This window comes from Pongo pygmaeus, chromosome 10 (genome assembly GCF_028885625.2).
Source record: "Pongo pygmaeus isolate AG05252 chromosome 10, NHGRI_mPonPyg2-v2.0_pri, whole genome shotgun sequence".
NCBI lineage: Eukaryota > Metazoa > Chordata > Mammalia > Primates > Hominidae > Pongo > Pongo pygmaeus.
In genome coordinates, this window is record NC_072383.2 from 48,152,182 (window position 1) to 48,175,018 (window position 22,837).

The 22,837-nt window shown below is 43.1% G+C and overlaps 1 protein-coding gene across 6 annotated transcripts in view; it reads left to right on the forward strand.

Moving 5' to 3' along the window:
• Positions 1 to 22,837, forward strand: part of DIP2B (disco interacting protein 2 homolog B) — a 252,843-nt gene that overhangs the window by 17,587 nt on the left and 212,419 nt on the right. The window lies entirely within an intron of this gene.

The following is a 22,837-nucleotide window of genomic DNA, read 5'->3' on the forward strand; positions in this document are numbered from 1 at the left end:
TAAAATCCAACCCTTGTTTCAAGGCCTGGCTGACGTTCCTCTCATCATGAAACCTGCTGACTGCTTTAGTCCATATTAATCTCTTCTATTTTTAGACTATTGTTATATTCAGCAAAAGTTTTTTTTTTTATTTATATGAGATTGAGTCTCCCTCTGTCGCCTAGGCTGGAGTACAGTGGTGCGATGTGGGGTCACTGCAACCTCCGCCTCCCGGGTTCAATCGATTCTCCTGCCTCAGCCTCCTGAGTAGCTGAGATTACAGGCGCACACCCCCACACCCTGCTAATTTTTGTATTTTTAGTAGAGATGGGGTTTCACCATGTTGGTCAAGTTAGTCTTGAACTCTTGACCTCGTGATCCACCCGCCTCAGCTTCCCAAAGTGCTGGGATTATAGGCATGAGCCACTATGCCCAGCTCAGCAACAGTTTTAACACTTAATTTGCCACTATTTGTTTCATTTATGTTATTTTTACCTTCTCAGTTAGACTAGGTTTCTTTCTTTCTTTCTTTTTTTTTTTTTTTTGAGATGGAGTCTCACACTCTGTTGCCCAGGCTGGAGTGCAGTGGCCCCATCTTGGCTCACTGCAACCTCCATCTCCCAGGTTCAAGTGATTCTTGTGCCTCAGCCTCCCGAGTAGCTAGAATTACAGGCACCTGTCACCATCACGCCCAGCTAATTTTTGTATTTTCAGTAGAGACGGGGTTTCTCCATGTTAGCCAGGCTGGTCTTGAACTCCTGACCTCAAGTGATCCGCCGCCCTTGGCCTCCCAAAGTGTTGGGATTACAGGTGTGAGTCACTGTGCCTGGCTTAATTTTTGTATTTTTTGTAGAGATAGGGTTTTGCTATGTTGCCCAGGCTTCTTGAATTCCTAGGCTCAAGGATTCACCTGCCTCGGCCTCCCAGAGTGTTGAGATAACAGGCGTGAGCCACCACGCCCAGCCCCCAAACATTTTTATTTAATTTATTTTATTTTATTTTATTATTATATATTTTATTATTTTTTTTTTAAGATGGAGTCTTGCTCTGTCACCCAGACTGGAGTGCAGTGGCACGGTCTTGGCTCACTGCAACCTCCGTGTCCGGGGTTCAAACGATTCCCCTGCCTCAGCCCCCCGAGTAGCTGGGATTACAGGTATGTGCTACCACACCCAGCTAATTTTTATATTTTTGGTAGAGACGGGGTTTTACCATATTGATCAGGCTAGTCCCGAACTCCTGACCTCAAGTGATCCGCACGCCTTGGCCTCCCAAAGTGCTGGAATTACAGGTGTGAGCCACCACACCCGGCCACATTTTTTAAAAATGGAAAGAAAGATTAATAAAAACAAGTAGGATAATTATTTATCTGGTTATTCCAGTTCAGGGTCTGGGAAGGCAGGAACCTATCCCAGCAGCTCAGGGTACAAGATGGGAACCAGCCCTGGAAAGGACTTTCCATTGCAGGGCGTACACATACATACACACACTCACTTAGACTGGGATGATTAAATGTGCCAGTTCACCTAATGGATGCATCTTTGGGGTATGGGGGAAACTGGAGTACCTGGAGAAAACCTACATAGACATGGGGAGAACATGCAAACACCATACAGATAGTGGCCCTGGCTGGGAATTGATTTTTTTGTTTTTCTTTTCAGCCTCTTTATAACATAACATTGAGTAAAATAATGTTACTTCAGGTCCTGCTTGTATATACATAGTATATATTGAGAATGACAAGGAATGTGTGATATAAATGCTAAAAGGATCCAGAAGAAACATATTGCAAGAGAAAACCTAGTCGTCTGAACGAAACATTCCCAGTGATTTCAGCAGAACTCAGATGTTGGACAGGGTAATGTGGGGGATAGGTGGTAAGTAAAAGCATTATTTGATGTCACTGGGATATTGGCAGGGGAAGAATGGGAATTAACTGCATTGGTGAGGAGAAAAATATTTTATTTATAAAAGTGTTAAAAATTATAAAATATTTCCTAGAATATATTTGGGAAAAAGAGAAGAATTATACAATACTTAAATATTGTAAGAAAGACATAAGATCTGTATGAAGAAAATTGTAAAACTTTAAAGATATAAAAGCAGAATCTGAAAAAATGGAAATATATACAGTTGTTCCTCTCTTCCTGGGGGATTGGTTCCGGGACTCCCCTCGGTTATCAAAATCCAGGGGTGCTCAAGTCTGCTAAAAAATGGCATGGTATTTGCATGTAATGTAAGCACATCCTCTTGTATACTTTAAATCATCTCTAGATCACTTATATACTTGTGTAGTACCTAATACAGTGAAAATACTATGTCAATAGTTGTTATGCTGTATAGTTCAGAGAGTGATGATAGGAAAAAAAAATCTGTACATGTTCAGTACAGATGGCTTTTTTTCCTCCAACTATTTTCAGTTAGAGGTTGGTTTAATCCATGGATGTGGAACCCAAAGATATGGAAGGGCCAATTGTACTGTGTTCCTGAATGAGAAGACTGATATATATAAATTTAATGGGAGTCCAATTAGAGCTCCAATAGAAGATTCTTTAGGGAATGGAGAATTAGATAAAATGATCTTAGTGTTCACATGGAAGAATAAATAGAATAGCCAAGAAAATTTAGAAACGGAATAGAGAGGTGATACTTGCCTTACCACATATTAAAACAGATTCTAAAGTTACTCTATTCAAAGCAGTATGGTATTAGCTTTAAAATAGGATGAATGAACAGAATATCATGCCCAAATTCTTATATATATAGGAAAAACAATTATGTGTGAAAAATCCAAGTTGTATTAGCTTAGTTCAGTTGTCTTCCCAATTCCTCAAATTAGAAAAGATTTTAAAATAAATTTACTAGGACTCCATAGGACATCAGAATACAGAACTTGTTGATATTCTGTTCATCCTGCCAAGAGGAGTACACTGGAGCTAGAAAGAAAAGCCTCTTCCTGCAATGTCTTTCCAGTGCCCTCTACGGACAGGCAAAGTTTAACATCATGGCAGCTGTCAAAGGAAAAATATTTAAAGGGCCCATCTCAGTTTTCACAGAGCAGCGAGGGTATATTTGGAGCTGAAAGGCCATAAATTGATAACACATCCTTGATTCCTCTCTTTCCTTCAGTCCACCTCTCTGTATCAAGTCCATCAGTGAGCCTTTTTGGTACTACCTTGAGAATATATTCTAAATCTACTTCTTTCCATCCCGAGTCACTGCTAATCATGCCCGTGTCATCACATCTCTTGCTGCTTTAGCTCCTTACCTGGTGGTGTCCCAGCTTTCTTCTCTCTAACCCATTTTCCACATAGCAGGTAGAGAGCTTTTTAAACTGCAAATTAGGTCGTATTACTTCCCTGCTTTATAGCTCTTCCATGAATTCAGTTTGTCTTTAAAATATAATTCAGATATGTTTCCATGGCCTGCGAGACCTACACCACCCTGACCCCTCATCTTTTCCCCTCACCCATTGTGCTTCAGCCACATTGGCTGACTCTTCTTTCTCTTTTCCTTCCTCCCTTCTCTCCTTCCCTATTCTTCCCTCTCCTCTCCTCCTGTCTCCCTGCCTCCCTCCATCTTCCCCATTCTCCCTTCCCTCTTCCTTTTTTTAATTTATCTGGTGTTTATTGAGTGCCTACTATGTGCCACATAAGTGCAGGTGATACAGCAGTGATTAACATGACAAACACCCCTCCCCTTAGGGGAGCCCCTTAGAGGGCTTACATCTGTAGCTGTAGACAGAGAATAACAAGTAATATGTATTGCTTGTTAGATGGTAAAAATTTATTGTTTTTTATTTTTTGAGACAGGGTCTCGCTCTGTCACCAAAGTTGGAGTGTAGTGGTGTGATCATGGCTCAACTGCAGCTTCCTCTTCCTGGGCTCAAGAGATCCTCCCCCTCAGCCTCCTGAGTAGCTAGGACTCCAGGCCTGTGCCACCATGCCCACCTAATTTTTATTTTTTGTAGATACAGGGTCTTGCCATGTTTCCCAGGCTAGTCTCAAACTCTTGGGCTCGAGCAATCCTCTTGCCTTGGTGCCCTGCAGAATGTTGGGATTACAGGTGTGAGCCTCTGTGCCTGGCCATTTAGTAAAAATTTAAATGGAGAAAAAGCATCAAGAGGGACAGAGAAGGCTGGGCACGGTGGCTCACACCTGTAATCCCAGCACTTTGGGAGGCCGAGGCGGGCAGATCATGAGGTCAGGAGATTGAGACCATCCTGGCTAACATGGTGAAACCCCATCTCTACTAAAAATACAAAAAAATTAGCTGGGTGTGGTGTTGGACGCCTGTAGTCCCAGCTACTTGGAAGGCTGAGGCAGGAGAATGACATGAACCCGGGAGGTGGAGCTTGCAGTGAGCCGAGAGCGGCCACTGCACTCCAGCCTGGGCGACAGAGCAAGGCTCTGTCTCAAAAAAAAAAAAAAAAAAAGTACAGAGAATACCGGTAGAGGGTTAGTGGGCACAATTTAAAAGAGGGTGGTCATCATGAGATGATACTTTGAACAAAATAGGCATTTCTTGTCTTCCTTGAACTCACCATGCATGTTGCTGCCTCCAGGTCCCTTTTTTTTTTTTTGAGACAGGGTCTCACTCTCTCATCCAGGCTGGAGTGCAGTGGTGTACACGGAGCTCACTGCAGCCTTGACCTCCCAGGCTCAAGAGATCCTCCCACCTCAGCCTCCCTAGTAGCTGAGACTGTAGGTTTGCACTATCACACCTTGCTAATTTTTTAATATTTTGTAGCTACAGGATCTCACTCTGTTGCCCAGACTTGTCTTGAACTCCTGGGCTCAAGCCATCCTCCCACCTTGGCCTCCCAAAGTGCCGGGGTTGCAGGCGTGAACCACCATGCCTGGCCACCTCTATGTCTTGTTCCTTGCTTTTTTTCATCCTAGAATGTTCTGTTCCAACTTTGTCTCAGTTCAAAGTTAACCTCCTTAGAGAACCTCCAAGGTTAAATTAGCAACCCCTCCCATCATTCTTCATCTCACCACTCTCTTTTACTTTCTTTTCTTCCTGTTTAAAATTTTCTAATTAATACCAACATTTGAAATGATCTTGTTCATATATTTATCAATATGATTGGATTCTTCCTCAGTAAAATGTTTTTTGAGTGCAGAGACTTTAGTGTCTTGTTCCCTGCTGTCTCTCTAGTGCCTAGAATAGAAGACTCAATAGACACTTGTTCAGTGAACAAATGGACTTTGCAGGGAGAAGATTCCAATGGAATTCTTTAGATGGTGACAGCTTTAAAGAGTAAAGAAGTGTAGGCTCTGTCTCCAGGGTCTCTGCCAGGAAGGACGGGGACCCCTGTGGAAGCTGGTGAGAGCTGCAGCTCAGGGGCCTATATGTTTCCTGGCATTTGGTTTTTAATGTTTGCTTGTTTGTTTTTCCCTTATTTTCCTCATTATATACCCTCTGATTTTTACACTTGACTTTTACAGTTGGGTGATATGTGACAACTTTCCATTTCTTCAGTCTGCCTGACTACTTTGCTTATCCAATTCATTTGGTATTTATTATGCAAATACTTTCAGAATTCACAGCTCCAAGCCTGGGGCAGTGGTTGGGTGAGAGCTGGAGCCACGCCACTGAGTGCCTGTGCTCCCTGAACAGGAGGCAGACACTTCTCATTTTTTTGTGTACTTTGCACATGCATTGATTCTCTTTTTCCTCTGCCTTTTTTTTTTTTTTTTTTTTTGAGACAGAGTTTCACTCTTGTTGCCCAGGTTGGAGTGCAATGGCGCGATCTCGGCTCACTGCAACCTCCGCCTCCTGGGTTCAAGAGATTCTCCTGCCTCAGCCTCACGAGTAGCTGAGATTACAGGCACATGCTACCATGCTTGGCTACTTTTTGTATTTTTAGTAGAGACAGGGTTTCACCATGTTGGACAGGTTGGTCCCAAACTCCTGGCCTCAGGTAATCCGACTGCCTCGGTCCCCCAAAGTGCTGGGATTACAGGTGTGAGCCACCACGCCCGGCCTTTTTTCCTCTGTCTTAACCAAATGTAATATCCGTAGGATCTGATCTAAAGCATATATTGATTAGGTGGGTTTTTCTGTAGACCCGACATTGTAAGAAACCAAAATCAGTTTTGTTTTGGTTTAATGGGTCCTGGTTGGAAAAAAACTGAATATTTCACATGCCTGGTTTTTCAACGTCTTTTCTTGGCTACGTTCCATCTTTGGCAAAATGTTGGAAAACCATGGAAGTGAAATAATTAGCCATATGGCAAATATTGGTTTTGTTGAACCAAGTCAGACCTTTGGTCAGTTTATTCTAGTTTATGCAAACAGTGTGGCCAACTACCAAGGACATTCATGGGCTGTGCATAACATGTCCAACTGTGCACACAGAGTATTTGTCTCTTAGGCCCTACCCACGTTATCTCAGGTCTCTTTGACTACCTATATCTAAGGTACTGTTCAAACACTAAATTAATTGTAATTTTGCACATAGGAAAATAACAGAAATCTTATTTACTTATTATATTGTGAACTTAAGGTTTATCTTTATGGCTGAGAGATAAAACTTGTGAAACATCTTAATAACTAAGATTATCCTTGGCCGACAGCACTTTGGGAGGCCGAGGTAGGAGGATTGCTTGAGGCCAGGAGTTCAAGATAGTGAGACTCTGTCTCTAGCTGGTTATGGTGGTGGGCACCTGTAGTCTCATCTGCTTTGGAGTTGAGGCTGCAGTGAACTATGATCGTGCCACTACACTCAAGGCTGGGCGACAGAGCAAGACCACATCTTAAAGAAAAGATTATCCTTTTTCAGTATAGATTGGAAGAAACATGATTAAAATAATAATTAAATGTTAAAACATGATTAAAATGATTAAAATGTTAATTAACAGAAAATCACCATTGTCAGAAGCATATTTGTTCAGAATCCTGAATTTGATTTATCTTCTTTTTCTTACAATTGCAGTTGTGGAAAAAAGTGCTTTTCATTAGAGATGGAAATTCCTTCTGTTTTTTTTTTTTTTTGGAGACAGAGTCTTGGTCTGTCACCCAGGCTGGAGCACAGTAGTGTAATCACGGCTCACTGCAGCCTTGACCTCCCGGGCTCCGGTGATCCATCTACCTCAGCCTCCCAGGTAGCTGAGACTACAAGCATGCACCACCATGCCCAGCTAGATTTAAATTTTTTGTAGAGATGGACTTTCGCCATGTTGTCCAGGCTGGTCTCAAACTCTTGGACTCAAGCAATCTGCCCACCTCAGCCTTCCAAAGTGTTGGGATTATAGGCATGAGCCACTGTGCCTGACCCTTCTTCTTTTTTTTTTTTTTGGTAGTCAGATTTAGTGTCTCAGTGTCCTCATCCATAAAATGAGGGTGATAAGAGTATCTACATTGTAGGATTGATGTGAGCACTGAATCAGTTACTAAATAAAAGTATACTTTGGGAGGCTGAGGCGGCAGGATTTCTTAAGGCCAGGAGTTCAAGACCAGCCTGGGCAACATAATGAGACCTGCTTTCCAAAAAAAAAGGAAAAGTATAGTGATTAGTATAGTGTCTGGCACACAGGAAGCAGTATAAGTCTATTATGCTGCTGTGCTATTTTATATTTCCAAACGTCCATCCATGCAGAAGTTGTGATTAGTGAACAGAGTATCTAAACTGGGCATATGGACCCAAATTTGTTTTCCATCTTTATCTAAAGCAGCATGATAGTTAAAGCCATGAGAATAGATGAGTTCACCCAGGAAAGAGGGCTTAGAGTGAACAGAGAAGAGTATTTCTGATAGGATCCTAAGAAATGCTAACGTGGACAGAGGAAAAGAAAGCTTGCAGAGGCGACTGCAAAGACATGGCTGGAGGTTTAGCAAGAAATCTAGAGAAGGGAAGTCAGGAGAGTTGGGGGCCAGGAAGACAAGAGAGAGAATGATCAAATATTGCTGCAAACAAAAGAATGGTTAAGCATTAAGGTGGATTTGTTAGGTTTAGCCACAAAATGATTTGTGATTATAAACTTGGTGACAGTGGTTTTAATGCTGTGGTGTGAGGATCAGAAGCCAGAGATTATAATGGGTTAAGGAGTGATTTGGAGGAAATGGGTAAGTTTCAAAAACAAAACAAAACAAATTTTAGTGAGTTTGACTGTGGTTAGGAGGGGCAGGACATGGCAGTACTTTCTTATAGTTATTTTGGGGGAAGATAGGATACTGTAAACAACTAGTCAGGTGTGGTGGCATGCGCCTGTAGTCCCAAAATAGTCCCAATTACTCAGGAGGCTGAGGTGGGAGGATACCTGAACTCAGGGAGATGGAGGCTCCGGGAGCTGTGATGGCACCATTGCAACTCTTGCCTGTATGACAGAGTAAGACCCTGTCTCAAAAAACCAAACAAACAAAAACTGTAAACAGTATCTTTATTGCATAATAAATGTCATAAAGGAGACATGTTCAAGTACTTGAAGGTGCTTAGGTGCAGGGCATTAGTGTACATGTAGTATTCTGGGAAGGACTGTCCACTGGACCAAAGGAGTTTGGTGGGCTGATAGACGAGGGGAGGAGGCTGCTTTGGATTTGTCAATCATTGAAGCGTGTTTGAGGAACTGTGATGATTTAGTCACTGCTAGAACACGGAGTGTAAGTCCAGTGAGCCGGGACAGTGGTTAGGGCTGACAGCATGGCAGGAGTGGGGTGTGCCTTGTGGCCACACCCATAGAATCTTACATTTTATCCTGTAGGTCTTTGCTTCCCAATGGGGATTTGTATTGACGTTCCAGGGGTACTCAGAGCTACAATACAAAAATTAGCCGGGTGTGGTGGCGTGTGCCTGTAATCCAAACTACTCAGGTGGCCGAGGCAGGAGACTCGCTTGAGCCCAGGAGGCAGAGATTGCAGTGAGCCGAGATCATGCCATTGCACTCTAGGCTGGGTGACAGAGCAAGCCTCTGTCTCAAAAAAAAAAAAAAAGCTACAGGGTAAACATAGCATGTTTTCTTAGAATATCCATTAAATTGAATTTCACGGGAAATTATTGCTATAGTAAAGCATGAATTGAAAATTAAGATCAAACATAAATTTTAACGTTAAAAAATAATGCATTGTTCTCTAGTGGCTGGCTTCTTCAGGCTGTGCCTCTTCTGGACCTTCCATTCCTCCATCACTTTCTTTTTTTTTGAGACAGGGTCTTGCTCTGTCGTCCAGGCTGGAGTGCTGTGGCGTGATCTCGGCTTACTGCAAGCTCTGCCTCCTGGCTTCAGCCTCCCGAGGAGCTGGGACTACAGGCGCCCGCCATCACACCCGGCTAATTTTGTTTTTGTATTTTTTAGTAGAGACGGGGTTTCACTGTGTTAGCCAGGATGGTCTCGATCTCCTGACCTCATGATCTGCCCGCCTCAGCCTCCCAAAGTGCTGGGATTACAGGTGTGAGCCACTGTGCCCTGCCTCCTGCATCACTTTCTTCAGGGGAAAGAGCATCATATGGCATCCTTGGGAAGAGCATTCATGGGAAGCCACTGAAGAATTGTAAGCAGGAGTGGATGACATCTGTGTTTGGTGGAGATCACTTTAGAGGAGGATAGTTTCAGGTTCCTGTGTCACACAACCAAGGGATACCATTTACATAGATAAAATGCAAAATAGCCTTAAATAGATAAGAGCAGGGTAAGACAGTGCAGGAAGACTTACAGGAGGCTACTGAAATGAGCTGTCTCTGCAGTTGGATTAGGGAAGAGGGAATGAAAAGAAGTATTTAAGGAGGGAGAATTGACGAGACTAGTATGGAGGAGGAGGAGGTGTGCACATAGATGTGTAGGTGTGATAGGAGAAAGGCAGACTGGTAAGTTTCTTCCTTAGGCATCTTGAGAGAAAGATGGCACCATTTCCTAAAACAGGGAATAGAGGCAGAAGAACAGTTTAGGGTGTAGGGGGAGAGAAAATTCAGTTTTACTGAATTTGAGAGGTTTTTGGGACATGCAAATGGAGATCTGTAGCAGCAGTTGGGTGTGTGGATTTGGAGTTCTGTAGAAAGGCCTGTCCTGAAGATACACATTCAATATTCCTCAGCATGTATCGCTGATAGTGGAAGTAGTGGGCGTGATTGAGATTGTCCAAGGAGAGCATATTATATGTTTTGAGATGGAGTCTTTCTCTGTAGCCCAGGCTGGAGTGCGGTGGCGCGATCTCAGCTCACTGCAAGCTCTGACTTCTGGATTCACGCCATTCTCCTGCCTCAGCCTCCCGAGTAGCTGGGATTACAGGTGCCTGTCACCACGCCTGGCTAATTTTTTTTTGTATTTTTAGTAGAGACGGGGTTTCACCATGTTAGCCAGGATGGTTTCGATCTCCTGACCTCGTGATCCGCCCACCTCGGCCTCCCAGAGTGCTGGGATTACAGGCGTGAGCCGCTGCACCCAGTCAAGGAAAGCATATTGAGTGAGCAGAGGCTAAACACAGAACTGGAAAGCACCACCATTTAAGGGGGAAGCTGAAAAAAAGAACCTGGAAAAGAGGTCAGAGAAGAGCAAAACAACAAGGAGTATTAAGTGTCTGTTGTTGCATAGAGTTTGAGACTAGGACTGAGAAAATGCAATTGAGATTACAAGCAGAGGTCATTGGTGGAGACCTTTGCCTAAGCTGTTTTAGTAGGGTTTAGGGACAGGGTTGGGACAAGGAAGGGGCACTGCAGCCTGTTGAAAGTGGATAAGGAATGCAAAGCAGAGAGGAAGTGGAAGTAGAGGCAGGCAGGGTACCCTGCTGTTTCAAGCCTGGCCGTGTGAGGTGGAGAGAAAGGAAGTAGCTAGGATATTTACACATTCATCTGTTCTTTGTCTCCCTCCTCACTAGAAAATAAGTTGCCTGAGGGCAGGAACTTAGTTTTATTCACTGCTTTATCTCCAGAGTAAAAAATTGCTCCTGGCATGTAGTAGGCACTCAACAAGTATTTGATGGCCAAACGAATGAATTATTTTAAGAAGGTAGAGACTTGAGTGTGTTCACTTGTTGGGTGGAGGGATAAGAGGTTCTTGAGGAGGAGGAATTGAAAGTCTAGAGTAGAAAGATGTGATGGAATGAGGTCTCCCTGAGTCAGCAAAGTTGGAGATCTAAGCGCTGCTGAAGTGATCATTCAGGATGCCAGGAATGACTCCTTTTCTGCTGAAACAGAAGGGAAGAAGGAAAGGATGGGAGCAGAGGCAGATACTCATAGGTGATGGATGAGGAAGTTGAGGGAGTTCTTGCCTAATGGCCTTATGAGTATTCTCTGAATTAAAAATAAGAGTGTTGGCCGGGTGCGGTGGCTCATGCCTGTACTGGGAGGCTGAGGTGGGCAGATCATTTAAGGTCAGGAGTTCCAGACCAGTCTGGTCAGCATAGTGAAACCCCGTCTCTACTAAAAATACAAAAATTAGCCAGGTGTGGTGGCATGCACCTGTAATCCTATCTACTTGGGAGTCTGAGGCGGGAGAATTGCGTGAACCTGGGAGGTGAAGGCTGCAGTGAGCCAGATCGCACCACAGCACTCCAGCCTGGGCGACAGAGCCAGACTCCATCTCAAAAAATAAAAAATAAATAAAAATAAGAGTGTAATGTATGTATCCTTGGAAAATGTTTTGTGAAGACATACAAAAAAAAAAAAAAAAAAACCCACCGGCATTTAAGCAGCTCTGCTTCTGTGGAAAGTCACTGTGGTCAGTGACATGAAAGGTAGGTAAGGTGAGGATGTGCCAGAGAAGATGAGTAAGATTAGGTGAGACAAGAGGTCTCTAGTCTCAGCTGGGAATGTAGGGTGTGGTTTGACCTGAGAGAAGGGAGTGTGGGTACCTTTGTGAACCCCCTTTCCTCCAGAGGGAGCAGGGCGCTGTCCTTGGCTCTCAGGGAAGTGGGAGAAGAAAGGGCAGTGCATAAGTCTTACTCTTTCTTGTGCGAGAAAAAACGAAGAGAAACTCAAGCCTTGAGTGAAGTAGAGTAACTCTTTGTTAGCGAGCCCTCACCGGGCTGGTTTTTCAGTGATCTATTTCTGATTCATTTGACAGGAAACTGCTTTCCCAACTTTTACAAGCTGTTATCTAAAATGGTTTGTGTGCTTAACAGCAAAGGTAGTAGTGAGAAAGAGGATGTGACAGAGTCACAGTGAGTCATAAAGAACAAGACATGGCCATATTTGTTTACCTCATCAGGTTTTACATAGAATTAATTTAAAGAATATTAAAGTGTCCATTTTGTTTTAATTAGCAGTTGTTTAGTAATAAGTTCTCATGCTTTGGAATTCTCTGTTTTCAGTCTCATCAAATTCAAGACTACATATTTCTCATGACCTTTCTGAAAGGGAAAGGAGAGTAGTAAGGATGGGTCTTGTAGTCTTCTAGTCTTCAGTTGAAATTAAATAACCCAACCAAGATGATTGTTTTTCTTTTGCTGTCAGCCTTATCAGCCATTATTGCAGGTCAACCCCTGACAAGTTGTGCAGGGTGAGGGTAGCGTCGAACTGGAGTTTTGGCTGTTGCTGTTTTGCATTTTGTGTGTGTTTGCATGTGTTCTCTGTAAAGTGAGCAGAGGATCCTTCAGAAAGGAAGCAGATTCCAAGGGTAAGAAGAGGTTTCACTTACAGGAAGTTGCAGATTCTAACCATTTTTTAACTGCCCTATCAAGGAAGACAACTTTTTTCCGTTTTTTTTTTCCGAGACAGGATCTTGCTGTGTTGCCTAGGCTGGAGAGCAGTGGTGTGATCACAGCTCACTGCAACCTCTGCCTCTTGGGCTCAAGCAATCCTCTTGCCTCAGCCTCCCAAGCGGACACCATGCTGGCTAATTTTTAAATTTTTTTAGACACAGATTCTCACTACCTTGCCTAGGCTGGTCTTGAACTCCTGGGCTCAAGTGATCTGCCTGCCTTTCAGCCACCCAAAGTGCTGGGATTATAGGAGTGAGCCACTGAGCCGGGCCTAACTTTATATTATAAAAAGTACCTGTTACTTTTTGGAGATGGGAGAAACTTTTTTCCTCCCTGTGACAGAAGGTGAAATCAGAGATGTGAGGTATAATAGTTGGAACTTGGTGTTATCATAATTAGAATTCATCAGTACTTAGAATTCATTTTTTTCTAAGCCATCTCCTTACTCTAACTCATTCCTCATGATTCTGAATTTTTTAGCCATTAGTCAACTAGTTAGAACTCCAATTAGGCATGTATTCTGGGGAATAAAATGTGACTTCATCAGCATTTTGGGGAGAACTCAGGGACAAGAGACTCATCTGGTCAAGTTGGCATCAACAGGCTGAGGACTCATTTCTCATTTTCATGGAGAACCAAGTTATAGCCAGATCCTTATTTTCTGGGAATTTATATTATGTGTGTGTGTCTAAAAAAACACTTTCAAGACTTTTGAAACCCAATGACTGGACTCTTTTTACACATTCTCATTTCATTGGTTTTTTTTTTTTTTTTTTTTTCTGAGACGGAGTCTCACTGTGTCACCCAGACTGGAGTGTAGTAGCACAATCTCGGTTCACTGCAACCTCCACCTCCTGGGTTCAAGTGATTCTCCTGCCTCAGCCTCCTGAGTAGCTTGGATTACAGGTGCGAGCTACCACGCCCGGCTAATTTTTGTACAGACGGGCTTTCGCCATGTTGGTCAGGCTGGTCTTGAACTCCTGACCTCAGCTGATCCACCCACCTCGGCCTCCCAAAGTGCTGGGATTACAGGCGTGAGCCACCGTGCCCGGCCTCAGTTGGTTTTTAGAGAAATCAACTGGACAGCATTCTGAGATTAGGGGAATGTCAGAGACAGTGATGTAACACGGAAAAGATTGTGGGTTTGGGTTCCACTTCTGTTTACAGGCTTTGTGACCTTGGGCAAGTCATTTAACCTCTCCTGTCCTTTGGGAGATGAAGTGGCTAGATGAGAGAATCTAGTTCTTCCTAGCTCTTAGTTCCTGAGATGACCTATGATTGGATCTGTTTATCAAAGTATATGAAAAGGAGATCCTATTTTAAATTCACTGGAACAGGGCCTGGCGTGATAGCTCACTTCTATAATCTCAGGACTTTGGGAGGCCGAGGTGGGTGGGTCATTTGAGCTCAGGAGTTTGAGACCAGCTTGGGCAAGATGGTGAAGCCCCGTCTCTACAAAAAAATCTTAAAAAATTAGCCGGGTGTGATGGTGCATGCCTGTAGTCCCAGGTACCCGGGATGCTAAGGTGGGAGACTCACCTGAGCCCAGGAGGTCAAGGCTGCAGTGAGCAGTGATTATGCCACTGCACTCCAGCCTGTGAGACAGAGTGTGAGCCTGTCTCAAAAAGAAGAAAAAATAAATTAACTGGGCAGTTATTTTTTAAAGAAAATCCAGGCCAGGCCTGGTAGCTTATAACTGTAATCCTAGCACTTTGGGAGGCCAAGGCAGGATGATTGCTTGAGCCCAGAAATCAGGAAATTTTTTTTTTTTTTTTTTGAAACGGAGTCTCGCTGTCACCCAGGCTGGAGTGCAGTGGCACAATCGAGGCTTACCGTAACCTCTGCCTGCCAGGTTCAAGTTCAAGCAATTCTCCTCCCTCAGCCTGCCAAGTAGCTGGCATCACAGGCGCCCACCACCATGCCCGGCTAATTTTTGTATTTTGTTTTAGTAGAGATGGGGTTTCACCATATTGGCCAGGCTGGTCTCGAACTCCTGACCTCAAGTGATCCTCCTGCCTCGGTCTCCCAAAGTGCTCGGATTACAGATGTGAACTACCACGCCTGGCCAAGCCCAGGAATTTGAGACCATCCCAGGCAACAAAGTGAGACCTTATTTCTACTAAGTACATACATACATTCATACATACATACATACATACGCCAGGCGGCATGGTGGCGCGAGCCTGTAGTCCCAGCTACTCAGGAGGATTGCTTGAGCCCAGGAGGGAAGGCTGCAGTGATCATAGCAGTGAGCTATGATCGTGCCACAGCCTGGGCAACAGAATGAGACCTTGTCTCTTTAAGAAAGAAGAAAAAATCAATTAATGTATAGTGAGAACCATCATGGGACTACAGGTGCATGCCACCATGCCCAGCTAATTTTTGTATTTTTTGGTAGAGACGGGGGTTTCTCCAAGTTGACCAGGCTGGTCTCGAACTCCTGACCTCAAGTGATCTGCCTGCCTCGGCCTCCCAAAGTGCTGGGATTACAGGCGTGAGCCACAATAATTGTATTTTTTTTTTTAATGTTGAACTGTCTTAATGAAAGGCATACGCTTAATTATTCAGAGTGTGTGCTGTTGTTTTGGCCTAGTGAGGATTAGGGGACAGGACTTTAGTTCTGACTCTGACACCTTGTAGCCTGTTGAATCCTTCTCCTAATCTCCTTTCTCGCCTACCCCCAACCTCATTATCCTGTGCTTTTTTTTTTTTTTTTTGGGTAACACTTACCAGATTGCTTATTTATTATTCTTAAAAAAATTTTTTTTTCTTTTTTTTTTTTTTTGTAGAGACAGAGTCTCACTTTGTTTCCCAGGCTGGTCTTGAATTCCTGAGCTCGAGCAATCCACCTGCCTTGGCCTCCCAAAGTGCTGGGATTATAGGCTAGAACCACTGCACCTGCCAGATTGCTTTATAATTGTTTGTTTACACTTCTCTTTATTCTTCCCAGAGGCTAGAAACCATGTCTTATTCATTTTTACCTTCCCTGTTGTGAAACATTGAGGGAAGGAAATCAGTAGGATATGAGGGAATAGGTAGGGATTGAGTCAAAAATGGCCCAGATATTGAGTTTGAGTGACCAGGCAAGTGATAGTGTGTTATATATACAAACACCTGAGATGCTGGTTTGGGGTGAAGAGTTTAATTTTGGACATGTTGGAGTCTATGACAATGTGGGAGGACCATCCCAGTCAACAAATGGCATTGGCAGGACATTCGAGTGGCTGTTCAATAGGCAGTTAGAAGTGGTGAATTATATCCTGGAACTGTTGAAGGATTTGGGCATCATCTTCATGTGATTCATCAGGTGAATCAGATCTTTGAAAAGGAAAGTAACAAATGAAGCTAATGAGGAATGCCTCTCTTTAGGAAGCTAGAGGAGAAAGAAGAGTCATCCAAAATGACAGGGGTGATCAGTCACAGAAGTAGGAGGTGGACTGGGGTGGGTGGTATGGTGCTTCTGTGGAGACAAATAGTAATGTTAAACCTGTAGAGAGCTTAGGATAATTCAGTGAGAGAATACAAAGGATTGGATTTGTCAGTTTCAGTCCTGTGGCTGAATCAGAGGCTAGATTAAAAACGGAGATGAGGACATAGAAATGATGAGCGCAGGCTTCTTATTTTGAAGTTGGGAAAAAGGAATGAAAGAACAAGGGTGGATTCAAAGGAGTACTTACTTATTTTACTTTACTGTTACTTCTTAATAGATACCGAGGAGTCTTCATAGGGCTAAGGGAAAGAGACAGAGGAAAGAAAAGCTTGTGTTGGTGTGGGAGAGCTGGGCATAGGTTAGATCTGTGGATGTGTGGAAGAGGTGAACTGCTTGAGAACAGGAGCGCAGGGCTGCTGTTCCCTCCTTCTCTAATAAGAAGAGGATGAGCGAAAAATTCCACCTCAGAGGGAGGTTGGTGTGGGGATAAAGGGAAAAGGTTCAGAAAGGTGAAAGCATAAGGGTTTGAGAAATGTGAAGAGAACAAGTGCATCAGCCATCGGGGAGTGTGAGAGGCATTAATGAAACATTGAAAGCATTGCCGACAGTCAGCATGAATTTGGAGTGGACACAGAAGTATGAAATGGAAAATAGCCCCACCCCACCTCTGTGCCCAGTCCCACTTCCCAAAATGTAGCTACTTTTTAAAGTCAGTTTTGTAGTTGTGTAGTTAATTTTCAGTAATATGTTGCAGTCAACAGTGTCTCTTGGTTCCCTTCTGTGAACCATGAGAAATTTACCCATTTCTTGTACTCTTTTCTTCCTGAGTTTTTTTTGTGATAATATTACTATTTTTCTATTATCAAAGTAAATAATGTTTATATTCTCTTTTGTATAACAAAAATTAGTCTTCACTCTGTATGTACAAATTAGGCCTAAACATATTCCACACATACAGTTTTTGCAATATTATTAAGTAAATATTATTTACTTTGGAATCTAGAGGTGCTATTGAATACTGGGAAAAGCAAACATAGTATTTTATCACCAGACTGCTTCAAAGAGAATGGCCCAAACATCAAGATCTAGTGAATCCTCTTTCAATTTCTTTTCAGCTTTCTATGGTCCTTTTAGGTCTTACTCAACTGCTGTTGTTTCTTATACTTTAAGTTGTCATTTTTCTTGTATTTTTTAAAAACTTGGAATAGTTACTGTTTTTAATATGGGATGCATGCATGTTGAGCTTTAAGTTCTTGCCTTTCAAAAATGTCTTTGTCTTTCATTTGATTGTCATCTGAATGTAGCCCATTTTAATACTTTGGAAGCTTTTAGGGTTTGCTTTTTGTCTTTGGAGTTCTGAAATTTCATTAGGATGTGTCTAGGCATGTGTCTTTTCTCTTTTATCCCATTTGGCTCTAGGTAGCTCGCTCTTTTCTTTTCTTTTTTCTTTTTTTTTTTTTTTGACAGAGTCTTGCTCTGTCACCTAGGCTGGAGTGCAGTGGCGCTATCTCTTATGGAATATTACATACGAAAGAGTATATATAAAGTGTATGCACAGGCCGGGTGTGGTGTAATCCCAGCACTTTTGAGAAACCTAGGCGGGTGGATCACCTGAGGTCAGGAGTTTGAAACCAGCCTGGCCAACATGGTGAAACCCCGTCTCTACTAAAAATACAAAAATTAGCTGAGTGTAGTGGCAGGTGCCTGTAATCCCAGCTACTCAGGAGACAGGCAGGAGAATCGCTTGAGCCTGAGAGGCAGAGGTTGCAGTGAGCCAAGATCATGCCATTGCGCTCCAGCCTGGGCGACCAGAGTGACCAAAAAAAAAAAAAAAAGTATCCACAGTTTAAAGAAGAGTAATAGATTGAACACTGGTAGGTCCATGATCTAGTTTGAGAGCTAAAAGCTTAAAACACCTCTGAAGGCCCTGTGGCCCTCTCCTATTATTACTCTTCTCTCACCCTTAGATGTAACTGTCATCCTGAATTTTGTTAATTCTCTAGTTTTGCTTTGTAGTTTGTATAATCCTAAATAATATATTATTTAGTTTTACAAGTTTTTCTATGAATTTTCTATGAGTGGAATCATGCTGTATGAATTATTCTGATTTGTCTTTTCTGCATTGTTTATGAGATTCATTCTTGCTCATGCAAGTTACTGTAGTTCTTTATTCCTCCAGCTTCTATGGCATCCCATTACATGAATCCATCTCAATTTATTAATCCATTCACCAGCTGGCAGGTAGTTTAGTTGTTTCTGTTTTTTTTTTTTTTTTTTTGCTATTGCAAATATAGCTATGAACATTTTTTTTTGAGATGGAGTTTCGCTGTATCACCCAGGCTGGAGTGCAGTGGCGTGATCTCGGCTCATTGCATCCTGCACCTCCCAGGTTTAAGCAGTTCTCTGCCTCAGCCTCCCGAGTAGCTGGGATTACAGGTGCCCACCACCATACCTGGCTGATTTTTTTTGTATTTTTAGTAGAGACGGGGTTTCACCATCTTGGCCAGGCTGATCTTGAACTCCTGACCTCGTGATCCACCTGCCCTGGACTCCCAAAGTGCTGGGATTACAGGTGTGAGCCACCGCGCCCAGCCAGCTATGAACATTTTTATATAGTTATTCATGTTAAAAATATATTTACATGTTTAGTCATAGATTTTCAGATGCCTATATAGCAGTCTCAAATGAGGTAGAACAGAATCTCTGGATAGGACATTATGATTAAAAAATTCTTTTATAGACGTCTTTGTGTTTTCCATAGTTTCTTCAATGCACTTAGTTTTATATTCTAGAATTTAAAAAAATCAACTTATATTAACACTCTTTTCCTTTGGAGAATATAGAAAAAGCTAAGGGTCACATGAGAGATTTGCATTAATAAATGTAGAAAGAATCAGTGTAACTTACATGTGTTAATTACAATTTTTGGAAGCTTAATGATTTTGTAGAATCATTGACAAGGCCATATGTATCAAATAAGCCTATTTGTAAGTTCTTCCAGTCTTGAATTATAGTGTTTCTCTCAAGTTTGTAACTTTTTAATCTTCTATTTAATTATTTTTTATCTAATATCAGTCACTCAAATTTCCTTTGTCAGCATTACATAGGATAAAGGAGACCTATCAAAAACTTTCGGAATCCAAGGACAAAGAACTTTTTTTTTTTTTTTTTTTTAAAATCCATAGTCACCATCAACTTCTGTTGGGAGAACAGAGAAAGATAGACTAAGAGAAACAGAGACAGAAAATGTTTAATCCTGTATTGTGGCTTGCTGTAGCACTTCATATTCCCTTGAATTTTAGACTAGATTTCCTTCAAAATTCTGTAAACTTGGGGATATATATGATTGCCAGATGTCTGACACCTTTCTAGATTTGGAACTGTCTGGAATCTAATTTCTTCTGCTAACCCGTAGTATATGAAAGAAAGTAACACACACACTATTAAGACAAACTAGAAAATACCATAAAGAGGCTGGATGCAGTGGCTCATGCCTGTAATCCCAGCACTTTGGGAGGCCGAGGTGGGTGGATCACTTGAGGCCAGGAATTGGAGACCAGTCTGGCAAACATGGCAAAACTCAGTCTATACTAAAAATACAAAAATTAGCCAGACGTGATGGCGTATGCCTGTAGTTCCAGCTGTTTGGGAGGCTGAGGCACAAGAATTGCTTGAACCCAGGAGGCGGAGGTTGTTGCAGTGAGCTGAAATTGCGCCACTGCACTCCAGCCTGGGTGACAGACTCTGTCTAAAAAAAAAAAAGAGGCCGGGCGCGGTGCCTCACGCCTGTAATCCCAGCACTTTGGGAGGCCAAGGTGGGCAGATCACGAGGTCAGGGATGGAGACCATCCTGGCTAACACACTGAAACCCCATCTCTACTAAAAATACTACTCGGGAGGCTGAGGCAGGAGAATGGCCTGAACCCGGGAGGCGGAGCTTGCAGTGAGCCTAGATTGGGCCACTGCACTCCATCCAGCCTGGGTGACAGAGTGAGATTCCGTCTCAAAAAAAAAAAAAAAAAAAGAAAAAAAAGAAAAAAGAAAATCTCAAAATCTCATAAAGATAATGGGAAAAGGCTGCATTTGTCTTGGAATTTACAAATGTATTCAAAATTTTTTTTCATCTTTGTTAATGCATATTTCTGTAATAGTTTTTCCTCTCTTTTCTCTCATAAAAGGAAAAAATTTGATATTCCTGAGTCATCACTCTCCTGAAATCTACTCAGTTTTACTCAGACCTGTGCTATATAGAGTATTATGTTCATGCCCCTGTCTGGTGTGGAGGGAGAAACACAGACAGGAGAGTGGGTGACTGACTCAGATATAAATAATCTTATTATACTTGAGCTGCAACCACACCTAGAAACCTTGACAACAACAGGGCCTGTGTTTGATATACCTCACTTGTTAAATACTGTCTAGATTTTAGTATGTCATATGTGTGTTCATCAGCAAAATTGAACAGGTGCTGTAACAATTGCAAAGCTTTAATCGGACTTATGATTACACTGTTTCTCATTATGATTAAACTGTTTCTCATTTTGGCCAAAGAATATGACACAATAACTAAAACAAATTTCTAGTTGTTTCTTGTGTTGTTTATTCTGTTCAGAGGTTTCTTTTCTTTTTCTTTTTTATTTCTTAGACAGGGTCTCACTGTGTTGCCCAGGCTGGAGTGCAGTGGCACGGTCTTGGCTCACTGCAACCTCTGCTTCCCAACCTCAAGCTGTCCTCCCACCGCAGCCTCCTAAGTAGCTGGGACTACAGATGTGTGCCACCATGCCTGGCTAATTTTTTTTTTGGTCTTTTTTTGTAGAGATGGGGCTTCACCAAGTTGCCCAGGCTGGTCTCAAACTCCTGAGCTCAAGCGATTCACTCACCTCAGCTTCCCAAAGTGATGGGATTATAGGCGTGAGCCACCGTGCCTGTTCCAGAGGTGTCAATGCTACATATACATTCTCCACCAAGATAGAGTCAAGGGTAAATTAATTAAGGTTAAGAGACAATTTCAATGTCTTATGCCAAGCTGTTAATGTTTTTTGTTTTTTTTTTCCCTTTTTTATTTATTTTTGAGACGGAGTCTCGCTCTGTCACCTAGGCTGGAGTGCAGTGGTGCAATCTTGGCTCACTGCAACTTCCGCTCCCCAGGTTCAAGTGATTCTCCTGCCTCAGCCTCTTGAGTAGCTGGGGTTACAGCCACCCGCCATCACGCCAGCTAATTTTTGTATTTTTGGTAGAGAAGGGGTTTCGTCTTGTTGGCCAGGCTGTTCTCGAACTCCTGACCTCAGGTGATCCGCCCTCCTCGGCCTCCCAAAGTGCTGGGATTACAAGCATGAGCCACCACTCTCAGCCTGTTAATGTTTCAAAAATAGCTTTTCCCTCATTATAAAAACAGCACATGTTGGGCTGGTCATGGTGGCTCATACCTGTAGTCCCAGCACTTTGGGAGACCGAGGTGGGAGGATCACTTGAGGCCAGGAGTTCGAGACCAGCCTGGCCAATATGGTTGAAACCGTGTCTCTACTAAAAATACAAACATTAGCTGGGCATAGTGGCACACGCCTGTAGTCCCAGCTACTCAGGAGGCTGAGGCAGGAGAATCGCTTGAGCCTGGGAGGTGGAGGTTGCAGTGAGCTGAGATCATGCCAATGAACTCCAGCCTGGGCGACAGAGTGAAACTCAGCCTTAAAAAAAAAAAAAAAAAGGCCAGGCGCGGTGGCTCACGCTTGTAATCCCAGCGCTTTGGGAGGAGGCGGCCAGCAGACCACGAGGTCAGGAGATCGAGACCATCCTGGCCAACACGGTGAAACCCTGTCTCTACTAAAATACAAAAAAATTAACCAGGCGTGGTGGTTCGCGCCTGTAGTCCCAGTTGCTCAGGAGGCTGAGGCAGGGGAATCGCTTGAACCTGGGAGGCAGAGATTGCAGTGATTAACCAGGCGTGGTGGTTCGCGCCTGTAGTCCCAGTTGCTCAGGAGGCTGAGGCAGGGGAATCGCTTGAACCTGGGAGGCAGAGATTGCAGTGAGATCACGCCACTGCCACTCCAGCCTGGTGACAGAGTGAGACTCCGTCTCAAAAAAAAAAAAAAAAAAAAAAAAAAAAGGAAATTAAAGAAGAAAATGAATATTTCCTTAATCCTAATACCCAAGTGTAAACACTAATAGTATTTAAGTAAATTCCCTTCCAGTCACTTTTCTATTCAGATATTCAGTCACTAGGGCTGGAATGCAGTAGCATGATCTCGGCTCATTGCAACCTCTGCCTCCTGGGTTCAAGCGATTCTCCTGCGTCAGCCTCCCAAATAGCTGGGATTGCAGATGCCTGCCACTATGCCCAGCTAATTTTTTGTATTTTTAGTACAGACGGGGTTTCACCATGTTGGCCAGGCTGGTCTCAAACTCCTGACCTTGTGATTCACCTGTCTTGGTCTCCCAAAGTGCCGGGATTACAGGCATGAGCCACCGCACCTGGCCTCAGGTAACTTTCTTTTTCTTCTTTTTTTTTTTTTTTTTTGAGACGGAGTCTGTCACCCAGGCTGGAGTGCAACGGCGTGATCTCAGCTCACTGAAACCTCCACTTCCCGGGTTCAAGCAATTCTCTTGCCTCAGCCTCCTGAGTAGTTGGGACTACAGGTGCTTGCCACCACGCCCGGCTAATTTTTTGTATTTTTAGTAGAGAAGGGGTTCCACTGTGTTAGCCAGGCTGATCTCGAACTCCTGACCTCGTGATCCGCCCGCCTTGGCCTCCCGAAGTGCTGGGATTACAGGCGTGAGCCACCGCGCCTGGCTGGATAA